Source organism: Falco cherrug, chromosome W (genome assembly GCF_023634085.1).
Source record: "Falco cherrug isolate bFalChe1 chromosome W, bFalChe1.pri, whole genome shotgun sequence".
NCBI classification, from domain to species: domain Eukaryota; kingdom Metazoa; phylum Chordata; class Aves; order Falconiformes; family Falconidae; genus Falco; species Falco cherrug.
This window is the reverse complement of record NC_073719.1, coordinates 17,476,578-17,489,517: the sequence shown is the minus strand read 5'-3', so window position 1 is coordinate 17,489,517 and position 12,940 is coordinate 17,476,578. Positions and strand designations below refer to the sequence as shown.

Below are 12,940 nucleotides of genomic sequence, written 5' to 3'. Positions count from 1 at the left end.
AGAAGCGTGTCCAGTTTTAGTTTAGTAAGCTGGAAGCAAAACTTTAAAAGCTCCTGGGAGCTTGTAAATCCCCTTGCTGAGTAGTTGTCATGCTTTGTATGATTCTACTAAGAGAAGTTTAAAGTCAGCGTAAAAAGGAGGTAAAAGGTGATTACGCTAATCTTTCTAAGGTTTTTCTGTACTGCTAGACCACCAAGTTTACTGAAATCAAATGCTGTTTGCTTTTTAACCGCTTTTGTAAACATGAAAATTTTGCTGTGGAGCCCTTCTTAGTAACATTTCGTGCACTTCTTTCATGAGAGGACTCAAACTGTAAGATGACTAAAGCAGAGGACTTGAGAAATATAGGTGGGCCAGTAGATTGTGTGGGTTTGTAAATGATTTCCATGTTGGACAAAAAATTTTTTAAAAAATACATATTTGGAACTGTGCTATAAATGCAGATTACAACCAAGTGTAAGGTGTTGGTTTTTTTCCTTTCCACACAAGCTAGACCCGAACAACCTGATAAGAACTAGTTTGCTTCTACCTCATTGAATGATGTGTATGAGGTGTCTGTGTCCGCACCCACGTTTCCTCTGTCCCATCAATGGAAAGGAAAATACTCCTCAACATTAAACACTTGTGGGATAATCGCAGTCGTAGTGCTGCTGGCCTGTTTTATGGTAATTCGTTACAGCAGACCAGCTTTGGCTTTTGAAATAATCTTTGTAGAAGGCAGGATTCAGCTCCTCAAAATAAGTATTTTGATCTTGTTGTTGTGTTAACAAGCATGTCCTTCCTGCTTCCTATGGATTGTCCTAGTTCTGTGAGTATTATTTCTTAAATCCAAGGCGCACGATGGGAAGCGTGCGTTGTCCATTTCTTGTATACCGATACAAATGCTGGATGTTGAAGTGGATTGAATGTTAAGTATCGCAGTCTCGATGGAATAAAGCTTGCGAGTAATACTTAGTTGTAGAAACTGCTGATGTTGAATGGAGTGAAAGGTACCTTCAATTAAATGAAGTAACACTTCCCAAAACATTTTTTTACCTCCAGGCATTTTGGAGAACCCCGACAATTCCCAGGTAAGTATTTGTTTGTGTCAGACCGACTACTTGTCCTGCTCGTTAAATATTATGTAGTTACTTTAAGTTTGATTTGATTTTTTTTTTTTTTTTTTTTTTTTTGGTCGTCATTGGGTTGTCTTTCATAGCTGAAGACCCCTGCACCTGTTTTGGAAATGAATGAAACCTCTCCTAAAAAAATGCAGCAGAAATCAGGTAATGTTCACGGCATGTAGTTCTGGGTTTAGCTTCGTAATCTTTCTAGACGGGAGTATTTAATAAAGCATCTGATTGATTTGTTTTGCGGATCTGTTGGAGGAATTTGGTTTAGGACACGCAGAAGATGTTGAAGGTGTTCATAACAATCTCTTCGTAGTGTTCTTTTATGAACAGAGCCATTGTACTTGCAATTTTCTTTCTAATATGAAATTAATGGCTCTAGCAAGGCATCCCGGGAGCAGGTGGTGTGCTGAAATATACCTCGGTGTATGCGTTTGCTCCCTCCTCTAGCCTGCTGTTCAGCACTGTCCACACCCTTCCATGATGTACGCTTCCTACACCGTACTTGCTGTCATCTCCCCTTTTCAGGCAGTCCTGAAAGTCTGCTTTTCTTTCAGGGGCTCAGACCCCCCCCCCCCCCCCCCGTTCCTGATTGTCTTGGTCCTTTGAGCATGTGCTGTGGCTGATTCCAGGCTAGGGGGCTGTAGGCTAGGCTGTCCAGGAGCTGCAGGTGAGCCACAAAGGGGAATTCTTGGGCTCGTGCCGTAGCTGTAGTTTGCAGGAATTATTACTTGCCTGGCTTTATCTCTACCTGTCTGGCAGTCGTTTTGAAACATGTACAAACACGTTCCTCTGAGGCTTCCCTCTCTTGTTTCATGGAGAATGACCAGCAGGCTCAGAGGCAGGGGAGGGAGGTGAGGAAGAGAGGCAAGATGGGAGGAAATGAGTGTCAGCGTGTTGTCAGGAATTCTTTTTTCTTTGGAAACAAGGCTAAAGTTGAGGCGGCTAGCTGGTCGGCTATGTATTGGGGAGAGGGTATGTAACCTTAATGGGGTTTTTTTGTTTCTTTGTTCTGAGGTTTATTGGTTTGTATAGTTGATAATTTGTGTTGTATTTTGTATTAATCGCGCTTGTTAATCGGATGAGAAACAATTTGCCATTCAGGTTTTAGAGTTTCTACAATTGGCTATTGACAATATAAACCAGAGAGAGGTGAACAGATATGCAGAAAAGTAAGCGGACTTGGAACTCTTTGTATTCTCTACTTAGAAGTTACAAGTTCTTTGGCATCTGTGCTTTAGGCGAAGAAAAAACCCAGTATTGTTGTTCTTTTGACAATAATAGAGATGAAACTTCTCTCTAGGAGATGTATCTTCCTCCTTCTCCTCTCGCTCTTCTCCCTCTCCTGTATTTGCAATGGGTAAGCGACAGGTCCTCTCTTGCCCTTTATTTTGCAGTGACGGTGTTCTGGTAAGACACAGAAATACTTGTTAGAGGTTGTTCAGTTAAAACTTGAGTTTTGGTTATGCGTGTATTCCACAGTAATGTGAAGCGTAGCCCCACAACGGACCAGTATGTTACGATATTCCCGACACAGAAAGGTTGCCTTTTCGTGGCTCATTTCATGTCGGCTGTTCTTCCTGCGTGGCTTTATTCAGCTGCGTCATGCTGGTTTTTAGCCATATGTTACCTTGAAGGTCAGGTGCCAAGAAGTAGGTGTAGATGTAAAAATTTCTTTCTTTCAAACATTTTATGTTTGGATTTGGGTTTAAGGAATTTAGGTTGCTTCGGCAAAGCATCGTGATTCCTGCAGCACAAATATTTCTGACTCTAAAAGGGTTGAAATGCCATCCTTGACAACTTGATTTCATAAATCTGGAGAACAGGTACAGTATCTTTCACAATTAAATGTTCAGTGAGGGCTGGAATTTCCCATTCTATTTACTTTGTTACTGTCGCATAGTAATACATTCTTAAAATCTATTTTTGAGGCAAAGTAGTGGTGTTCTCGTGTTTTCTGTATAGAAGAGTAGCTGCTGTCCACTGCAATCTGCAAAAAGTCATTATGTAAGAGAGTTTATGAGGAGGGAAGCCTCAGAATAGAGTGGAGAGGTGAGGACTAATTGGAAAGAACTCAGATGACCAGAAGTCATTTTTCAATGCTAGCTAGAAGAGCAGACAGAGTAAAAGGTGGGGGATTCGCATCTTTTTGTGTGCGCTGCACTGCAGGCATCCGTTAATAAAAATGCATGGTAGCAATAGATGACAGGCAACAATACTGGAATCTGGTTTACCCTGTGAATTTTTTATATACGTTTTTTTGAATGGTGGTCTCTTCAGAAGCCTTGGAGTAGGGTTCTGCCAGTGTTCTAACTAAGAATTTCTCCCTGTGCTAAAAGTGAAGAACTCTTGACAGCGAGGAGTCATCCTCTTTCACAATGTTGACAGAAGCCAGTGTTGGCAGAAAATAGACTCGTGAATTACTGCTCCAAGGAAAGAAGAAATTTTACTTGCAACAGCTAATGGGAGAAGTCCTTATCTTTTTAGCTGATGTTTTTGAGTTATTTTTCCAGTGGTTGGAGAAAATAATTACGGACTGGAGTTACTGACACGATGAGAACTGGAATTTTGCAGGTAGAAGAACACTGTAGCCTTTCATCTTTCCTGCTTCTTCCTTGTTCTGTACCCATCATACAGAAATGTCAAGATTGATTAAACCCTATGGAAAAGGGTTCTTAGGGGCTCCAACGTTGTTAAAATCTTACCTAAAAAGGGAGACTTCAGGCTCAGATAGCTGCTGCTGAAAACTTTCCCGTTGACCGTGATGGGCAAGGCTGCAGAGGAGTTAAGGGTTGCTTTTCATTCTAGCAGCATGGCGCCTAATTTTGAAGTGACTGCACTCTGAAACAGAATCCGAAAGACGAAGACACCTACGTACTCTGAACAGAGAATGTGACTTGCATCCTTAGAAGGCCCGTACAAAAGAAAACCCTGGGTGCTCGCAGGTCTGCTTTTATCCAGCTTTCAGGCAGATACGGTTGACCAGAAAAGCTGGTCATTCAGCCTGTGCTGTGCACAGGGGAGGTGTCACAGCTCTCCTGCATCCACAAAATATCTAAGTCTATCTTCTAAGCAAAATTGTGGTGCCCATGTTACATGATGGGAGTGATGGCGCATATCAAGTTGTATGGTAGGAAGCTGCCTGCATTTTTCTGTTTGTGACCTGAGTGAACACTGGTGAAGTGACAGAAGAAGTCTGGTAAGCGTACCTTCATGGAAGCAGAGTAGGAGCAGCCCCATCTGTCTGACCGACTGACCACCCGCTGCTGTCCTTGGGTGGAGAGGCTTCTAGGAGTAGCACATAGACAATGAAAGTTTGTGAAAGGAGTCACCTACAGGAGAAAATGCCAAAAGCGAGGTTGGCCCTGTGATTCATCAATAGTAGACCCTTTTGTATTTTTATGATCATCTGGATTTTCTTCCTGTCTTGCTCGCTTTTCTTGTGCGAAGAATGTTGCGTCCCTCTCTAGCAGCAAAGCTTTGTGCATAGCCGTCTCCTGCTGGAGAGGAGGCAAGAGAGGTGGCGATCCAAAGGAAATAGCGTGGTATGTTGTGTGCTGGGTGTGAAGAAACCCTCGAATTCAACACTCGCTCCTTAGTTTGTCCTCGGCAACAGAACCGCTGTGCACCTTTTGGGCGCAGGGGTGATGGGGAAAAGCAGAGTGAAATAGAAGGGCTCAGTGTCTCCCCTCTTCCTGCATTTGTAGGTGCCCTGACTGCAGTGGGAGCAGAGGAAGAGGAAGATGCTGAATCTCCCTGGGATTCTGAGGTATTCCCTGCGAAGGACACCGGGGTTCCCAGTGGGGCGGGGGTGGGGAGCGAGATCCAGAAGCACTCGGAGCTTGGGCCCTGCCGCGGCTGAGGCTTATTTCCCCTTCTCCTGGTTCTGCTGTATGTTTGTAACTGGGGGCCCTTGAAATACTTGTGCTGTGTGCTAGCTGCTCAGCGAGGCTTGGGGTGAAGGTAGGTCGAGCTAATGATTTGGGTCTCGTGGCAGCTGGCCCTTGCAGTTGGGTTTCTAGTACAGTATTGCGGCAGTGAAGTTTCTTGCTGCTTAAAATAGCCTGAGCTTCTCAGCGGGGCTGGCGGGATTGTTGCTTTTTCACCACACAACTCTGTTCCGCTGACGTGTTCAGTGGTTGCCCTTAGGGTCTGCAGCCTAGACGATGAGCTGCTTTGGGAAAGAGCCTTTCTACCTTTTTGGCCCTTTTTGAGAGTAATGTTCAACAGAGATACCGCACGTGCTGGCTGTGTTTGCCCTTTTAGTTCTTCCTGTCTGTGGTAATGGGTTAGAAGAAAGCGAGCAGAGTCTGTAGCTTACGCCCTCTGACTTTTCTTGTGAGGAAGAAGGAACTCTTCCCCACCCGCTTCTTAAAGATACAAGGCTCAAATGCTGCTGGGTTGTTTTGGGGTTTGTTTTTTTTTGTAGAGCCTTGGTTTCTGTAAGCTTTGTCTTGCTTGTCTTTGTTCAGCCCTTGCAACCGGGAGTAGCAATGTGTTCGCTCCCCACTGCAGGACGTGTGCCTGGGGAACATCAGCACAAATTTGAGTATCGGGTACGAGTTCAGTCGAAAGTTGGGCCCCCCCCAGACCTGCGGTTACGGGTTCGCAACCCACAGCTCGAGTTACCGTGTTAATTCTCTCTTGCGGCTGTGCAGTTTGCCAGCGTGACAGACTAGTTTAGATGAGTTGTGAGGTTTTTGCCCAAGATCTGAAAACACACAAGTCTGCTGTGATTTTCCAATATACTGTGCCTTGACGTGCCCTTTCCAAGGGGCTGATCAAAGGCTTTTGTGATTCCATGCTGTGCGAGTTGGCTTAGCAGGAACATTTTGCGTAGAAATGAGTTGAGAATTTGTACCGATGCTCACGCCCGTGTGTTATGCTCTACAGACGGATTCTGAAAGCCCGGAGGAAGGATCACCTGGTGTGTTGCTTCCAGCTGCAGACAGACACGGAGCACGCTCGCGGATTGTTTCAGGGGAGCGCCACACTGGTAACTTCGTGGTGGACTAAATGTTTGTCTGTAAACACGTATAGGCTGAAGTGAGCTTTTATCGATGTCTGCCTGAGGAATGCGCTTACGGTGTGGGTGCGCGCTATAGCAGTGAAGTGCTTAGTATTTGTTAATTAACACCAGCTCTCACGGCGCTTGCTGGCAAGTTGTAAGGGAAGTTACCTTGTTTGCGTTGCGTGTGTCCTTTGGATGTGTTTGTATCTCCTTGGGTTCGGGTCCTTGTGGCATAGTGCTGAAAGTGTATGTGGTTTAGGGCTGACCTGTCTGAACACCTGAACGTTCTTGGATGATAACGTAGCAGGAGAAAGCTATGATCTGGCCAAGCACTTTCCCCCCGTCTTAATTTTTGATACCTTGCTGTTATGCTTTGCCTAGGAGCTAAAATGTGACTGAAAGTTCAGGGTTTGTTGTGAAGGGCTTCTGCCTGTAGTTTGTGCCGCTGTCTCTTGAGCATCTGGAGTGTAGAATGGCAGGGAAGTTTTGCTGTTGGCATAGAACTCTCATCTGAAGGATTTCTCCTTTACTAAATGGTCAGTCCTGCATGTAGTTTTTTTCTTATTTTGTGTTAAGATTGTTGTCACAAGTAGGGTGATTCAAGATGCACTTTAGGTGTAAGTAAGTAATATGAAGTCATGCTGTTTATAAAAATGTGTGGTTTTTCACTGCAGGTGAGAACTCAGGATCTACCTTTCATATGTCATCATCAGGTGAAAAAGAAGACATGAAGGATGGCATTGAATATTATGGTGTGCAGGTATGTAAACCCAAATATTTTGGATTGCAGTCTGATTCAGTAAGTTGTACTATACACTAAGGTAAAGAAAACTTACCAGTCAGTGAATAATGCTGAAGGGAGAGTCCTGTAGGTGAAGGCTGTATTACAGTCTGAAGGAAAGCTGGATACAGTCTTCTTATGGTGGGGTAAAATCCTTGTCACTATGCCGGATGCTTGCTGTTACACTGATTTTTTTTCAGTTGGTTTGCTTAAATTTTGAGGGGTGTTTTTCCTCTTGTGCACTGCTGAGAAACAGTGCGGGCAAATGCGGGTTTTATTGCCTGTGCAAAATGCACGTTCAAGTGAAGAGGGAGATTTGTCTGTAATAGGCTGATCTGTTTGATGAAACATGCCGGTCTTCCTCTTTGTAAGACAAGGATCAAAGAGAACACCTTGAAATGTGGTGACCTTTCTGAGGCTTCCCCAGCCTCTGCAAAATACGCTCTTGTTTGGCCACGCGAAGTGTTTGAAAAGGGTTTCTCAGAGGGTATCCTAGAGGGGAATAAGGCAGGCGTCCTGCTTGTGTTGGGCGTGCGGGGCAGGGCTGCACAGCGGGGTCTGGCGTCCTCTGGAACACCCGAAGGGACAGCGTAGCAAATGATTTCCACCCCACAGCCGGGCATCACGAGAGAGGGACGTGCCTAATTCTAGCAGGCAAAGCGCAGGACTTAAGGCTGTTGCAAGGTGGTAGTAGTTGGCCAGTGAGCTTGGGAAGGGGGAGGGTGAGACAGGTGGTGGCTGGCTGAGGTGCTCCTTCCCTCTTGTGAGCGGAGGGGTCTTTGCCGCGGGGGAACAGGGCCTGGCTGACGAGAGGAGCGCGAGGAGCGTGAGGGTCTCAGCCCGCTGGGACACCAGGGCTGCAGGCCCTGTTCAGAAGGCACCACGAGCCGAGGAGGCGTGTGGGCAGGACTGTGACACGGGGCAGAAGCAGTCGGAGCTGTTGAGAAACAGCGTGGGGACAGGGGCTTGAGGGGGCTGGGTAGGGTTAAGGCGTGGTGCGGTTTTCCTGCGAGCTTGGGTTCCTGATTCCTGGGATGAGGGCAGGAGCAGGCAGGTTTCCCTAATAAATCCTTTCCTTTGCACCTTGGAGTGGAATTTATTATTTCTGAAGCTTGGGTGAAGAAATAATCCTCCCTTAGCCAGTTCTCTGTGTGGTGAACGGTAAGAAGCTTGTCATGTTCATTCCCCTTGGGTTAGCTTAGACGGCCGGGGACTGTGCAATGCCAGACGGTAGAGCGCGATGGAGGGAGGAGGGTGGGTGAGGAAAATGTTGGCAGTTTAATGAAAAATGGTATTAAAGCAATAAACCGTGAAAAATAAACATGCTCTGTGACAAATGCCGGCGGTTACAGAAAGCAAGCAGGCTAAAAGGTAAAAGCAACCCTAATGCCTAGGCAAACCTAACCCAAGAAACTGCTGTCTCTGAGTCCTTCTCTTGTTAAGAAGATGGTGTGCAGTGAACCTTTCATTTAGTGTCCCTTGATTTTTGTAGTGAAAATGGCTTTCAAAATGCCTTATTTCTATTATAGGATGAGTTTGCAACAGAAATTGCATAGATTAACTGTAACATTTTTTCTTGATAATCTTTCTGTCTGTACCTGTTTACTTAAGGATAAATATATTTTAGAAACTACCAACTTGATAGAAAAAACCAGCACATGAAAATCACACTGATAAGGCAGAAATTTTACATCAGAAATTTCACAGCAGAAAATGAGGAATTGCACAGTGCTGACAAGCAGTTAAGTCCAAAACCTTGGGAAGAAAGATATGCAAGAATGTGAGTTGAAAATGAGAAAAGGGAATTGAAAACAAATTGTAAAAATGTTACAGCAGAGCTAAAGCAGCTGCCTAGTGAAATTCATGAAACTGGGAAAACTCCTTCCCTTGTGGAAGAAATGTCAGAAGATGGCTTCAGTGCTGAGCTGAAGAGTTCTCATGTTGTTTTGTCTCATGCAACAGAATCAAGTAACAACTTAGAAAGTAAAGGTGAATTTGGAGATACTAAACTTATGCTAGGTGGAAAAGTACCCAAAATGGAAACTGTAATCCGAGTCTTGGTGTCCTTTCTGATCAAGATAACTGAAATGCAAACATGGAAGATACCTGGAGTACAGATGAAGAAGATTGCACAACCAATATCAGTGATACAAAGATGCCTCTAGCAAAAGGAGAGAGAGAAAAAAAGCGCCTCCTATGGAAACGGAAGAGAATGAAAATGGAAGTAGTAGAAATGCAGTGGGAGGTCCTGAATACTCCCCGAGATACAGCTTTAAAACAAGTCTTTTGGATGACATTTCTAATATTATTCCTAAAATAAGACAGTTCCTACACGTGGTGAAAATGCACTTCTTGTAACAGAGAGGGAACTTGGAAAAGACTCTGGATTTAGTGATGATGTTCCCAGGGACTGCTTTATCGACAACAAAATAGGAGAAACAGAAATGGAAAGTCTTTTTGCAAGTGCTCAGCAATCATGTGTCATGCTGAAAAGGAATCTTGATGAAGAACTAAACCAAGATACGGGAAGATTTAAGGGTAAGGTAGGAATGCTGCAAATAGTATTCCTGGCTTTGGAGAAAGAGAAGGTACAGCTGCCAGAAGAGGTGGTTCACCTGCTACTCTTTAATCTCGCTCCGGATCAACGGTGCTGCTCACTTTAGCTATTCGTCACGAAGGGGAGATGGTTCCTACAAACTGGGGTTTGTTCTAATTAAATTGGTGACTGGTGAATAAAGAGGGCAGTGGAGAGTTGTCTTTTCCCCCATTTTTGGAAAACGGAATGCATTATTGTTCCAGTTTAACAATAGGTGGCACTTGGTTCCAGTGCAAGTAGTTATCTCTTCATTGCCATAAAAAGAAATCCATACAATTATATCAGTTCTGATTCTGAATCAAAGAATGAAAATAGCTTCTGGACAGGGTCCTGACTACTAATTCATGTGCTGTGCTATCTGCGTGGTGTGTCTTCATTGCCTTTCACTAAAATTCCTCTTTCCTGTGAAACCAGTTGTGTTTGTGGGTTTGGGATCTTTTTTTCTTTCCTCTCCTTGTTCGCAGATCCACTTGATTTTTTTCTGGTGGTGTTACAACGAACATTGTGCAGTCCTCCTAACGCTTTGTCCATCAGTAATGTTTTCACTTTTTTGTTGTTCCTGTTTTAAGAGACACTATTGTTTTCTTTCTAAGGGCTGTATTTTTGTTATGCCTTGCATGATGAGTGAATTCAAAGTACTTTCAATGGCATAATACACTTTGTAGTGTAATTTTGTGAAAATGCTTCTGTATGAATTACAAAAAAGATCATTTTATATTATTTCAGGGGTAAACCCTGAATTAATCAATCTTGGATGTGGTGTTTCTGTCTTCTAGAAATACGTGAAGCTTAACTTTGTTTTTATAGGTTAAGAAGGAAAAAAGCAAACAAAGATGTTCAAAAGTGCAGACCGTGGCAAAACAGGAGTGTGTGGATAAATTAATTAACATCACTAATCGGCAAATGAAACAAAAGATTACTGTAAGGAAGAATGACTGTTTGAAAATGGAGAGTGAAAACACGATAGAAGAAAAAGACAAAAGGAGTTTTTCATCTGGGGAGAGCTCAAAATTGATTAAAGTGCCAATGAAAGGGTAAGCTAAGGAAATAATCTCTAGCTCTTATTTGTAGTGCTATGTAAGTGTCTTAGGTTTTCTGATACTGTGGTAGTTGAAGTAGTTTCCTCAGTGGTGAAAGCCATAGTGAGTAGTCCACTGCTTCTCAAAAAAAGAAGAAAAATTCTTTTTTGACAAAATGAAGCGCACGATGGAGGTTCAAATTTATTGCCTGCTCTAAAAAAAGAAAAGGGGAAACCAAAAGAAAACCCCCACCTAAATTCCTGTGATTTCCATGTCAACACTGAGGTAAAATGCATCTTCAAAACCAGAACTGAAGACTGGAGAAAGCAGTTATTTTTGTAGGAAAAGGCCACCTAGAAAAGAAAAGTAGGAACTTGGGGTTTGCTACTCCTCCCTTTTCTAGGTGATTTTAGTGATCTCCGTGCAGTTGGTGTTTTCCTTTTCATTAAGTTAATATGCCCTTTGTCAGGAGAGGGGAAAAGATGATATTACCAAACCAATCTCAAAAGTCTAAAGAAGGCACACGCATTTTTATGCAGACCTAAGCAGGAGCTTTTTCTGTCTGTCCTTCAAAGGAATCTCTGCTCTAGGTGCTTTCTGTACCGTGGCTATTGGGTATAGTCCAGCTTAACCTGGATCTAGCTCAGATTCCACGTGTCCCCCTCACTCCTAGGGGAAGGGTTTTAAATACTTGGGCATATTCCACGATCTTTACAGTCAAGTCTGTGATTTTATCATAGATATTTTTTGTCTCTGTTGTTTCTGGACATCATCTTAAGTATGTCTGTTTCACAGAAATATTTTTTATAAACCTATTCACTTGGTGATTTTTTTTCTTTCTTTCTGTGTAATGCAGTAAAATTGCCCTGAATGCCAAAGGTGCAAAGAAAAGTAAAAGACAGCCTTCAAAGCAGAAGGCTCATCAGCAGATGAGCTCTTCCAGTGGCAATCATGGTCAAGTACCGGATGAGAGCACTTCCAGTGAAACATCTGAGGATGAAGGAAGGTATGCCTATAAGGAATGTTGAAAATAAAACTTACTTAATGATAAAAATTGGCCTGAGAGCTAGAGGCTAGTTTGGGTTTTTGTTGTGTGTTTAGGTTTTTTGTAAACCTGACGCCTATGAAGATTCTTGTTCTTTCATGTGACCACCTGATGTTCTTTCTTGTTCTTTCTTGTTCTTTCCTGTGACTACCTGATGCGCTTTGTGTTGACAAACACTTCACTTTTGTTTAGAGTGCTTTTGAACATGCTGGCCAAGTCAACAATGAGGTCACGTGCACAAATTCTGATTAATTACATGAGTGTGTGCACAGGCATAGAAGTATTTCATGTGTTTAAAAAGGGTGAGGTATCTCAGTTTTTTTCACTGCAGGTACCTCAGGATTTTTTGCCCTGCTCCCCGCTCCACCTTTTCTCTTGCAGCTGTTCCCTCCTGACTTCTTGCCCACCCTGAACTTACTTGTGTGGGTTGTGGCAAAGTGCGAAAGAGAAGTTGTTGACACTGTTCAGCCCTAGCTAAAAATCTGGTGTGTTAGCAACACTGTTTTGGTCAGAAATCTAACGCACAGCCCTGTGTGGGCTGCTGTGAAGAAAATAAACTGCATCCCAGCCAGACGCAGGACACCAGAGAATCCAAAATTACAGTTCTTTGACCTGTAGGAGAAGGATTCTCAGTACTGAAGGGAGCTGAACCCCTGGTATTAAACAGGGAATGCACGTAACCGTAGAGCTCCATGTCTGTAGCTGTAAGATTTCTGTCACTTTGCGTGAAGTTTAGGGAACAGTTATTTCAACCGTTTGCTTAATATCTTGCGGAAAAATTAGCCTTCCAGTAGACATTAATAGCACACAATAATTGTTTCAGTCTTGAACTATATCTAGCAAAGTTACTATACCAGATTTTAGTTTAATTCAGTTCTGCAATTAAGTTTTCAAAGCTACAGTAGGTATTATTCATAATGCAAAGTAAGCATTTCAGTACTGAAATATATTTCTGTTTTCTAGACCTGCAGCAACAACCAGGAGTGAAAGGAACGAGGTACTGTAAAACTAGTTTCTTGGTAAACAGTCTCTATCAGCTTTTAATCACTTCGATGGGAGCAGTGTTTATGTAGTGATCAACCAGATGTACAAATTGCTGCTGGTACGCAGCTTTATTGTATTTGAGACAAATCTGTGGGCTGTGAAGGAGAGAATGAATCATTCCTGCATTTGTAATGGTCTGTAATACTAGACAGTGGAATTACAGAAAGTACTGTATTTTTTGTAGGTCAGCATACCAATGGAAGTAACTGATGGCCCTGGTTTAACTCACTCATCTGACCCAACTTCAGAGGATGTCCGGTTAGAAGCTTCAGCCTACAAGGAGACTATGCTGCTGTTGGAAGAGCTTAGCGTGGTTCATACGGGTATGTTTTCAA

At 43.2% G+C, this 12,940-nt stretch overlaps 1 pseudogene; it reads left to right on the top strand.

Moving 5' to 3' along the window:
• The window catches only part of LOC129734550 (ankyrin repeat domain-containing protein 26-like), a 57,430-nt pseudogene that overhangs the window by 19,000 nt on the left and 25,490 nt on the right, over positions 1-12,940 (top strand).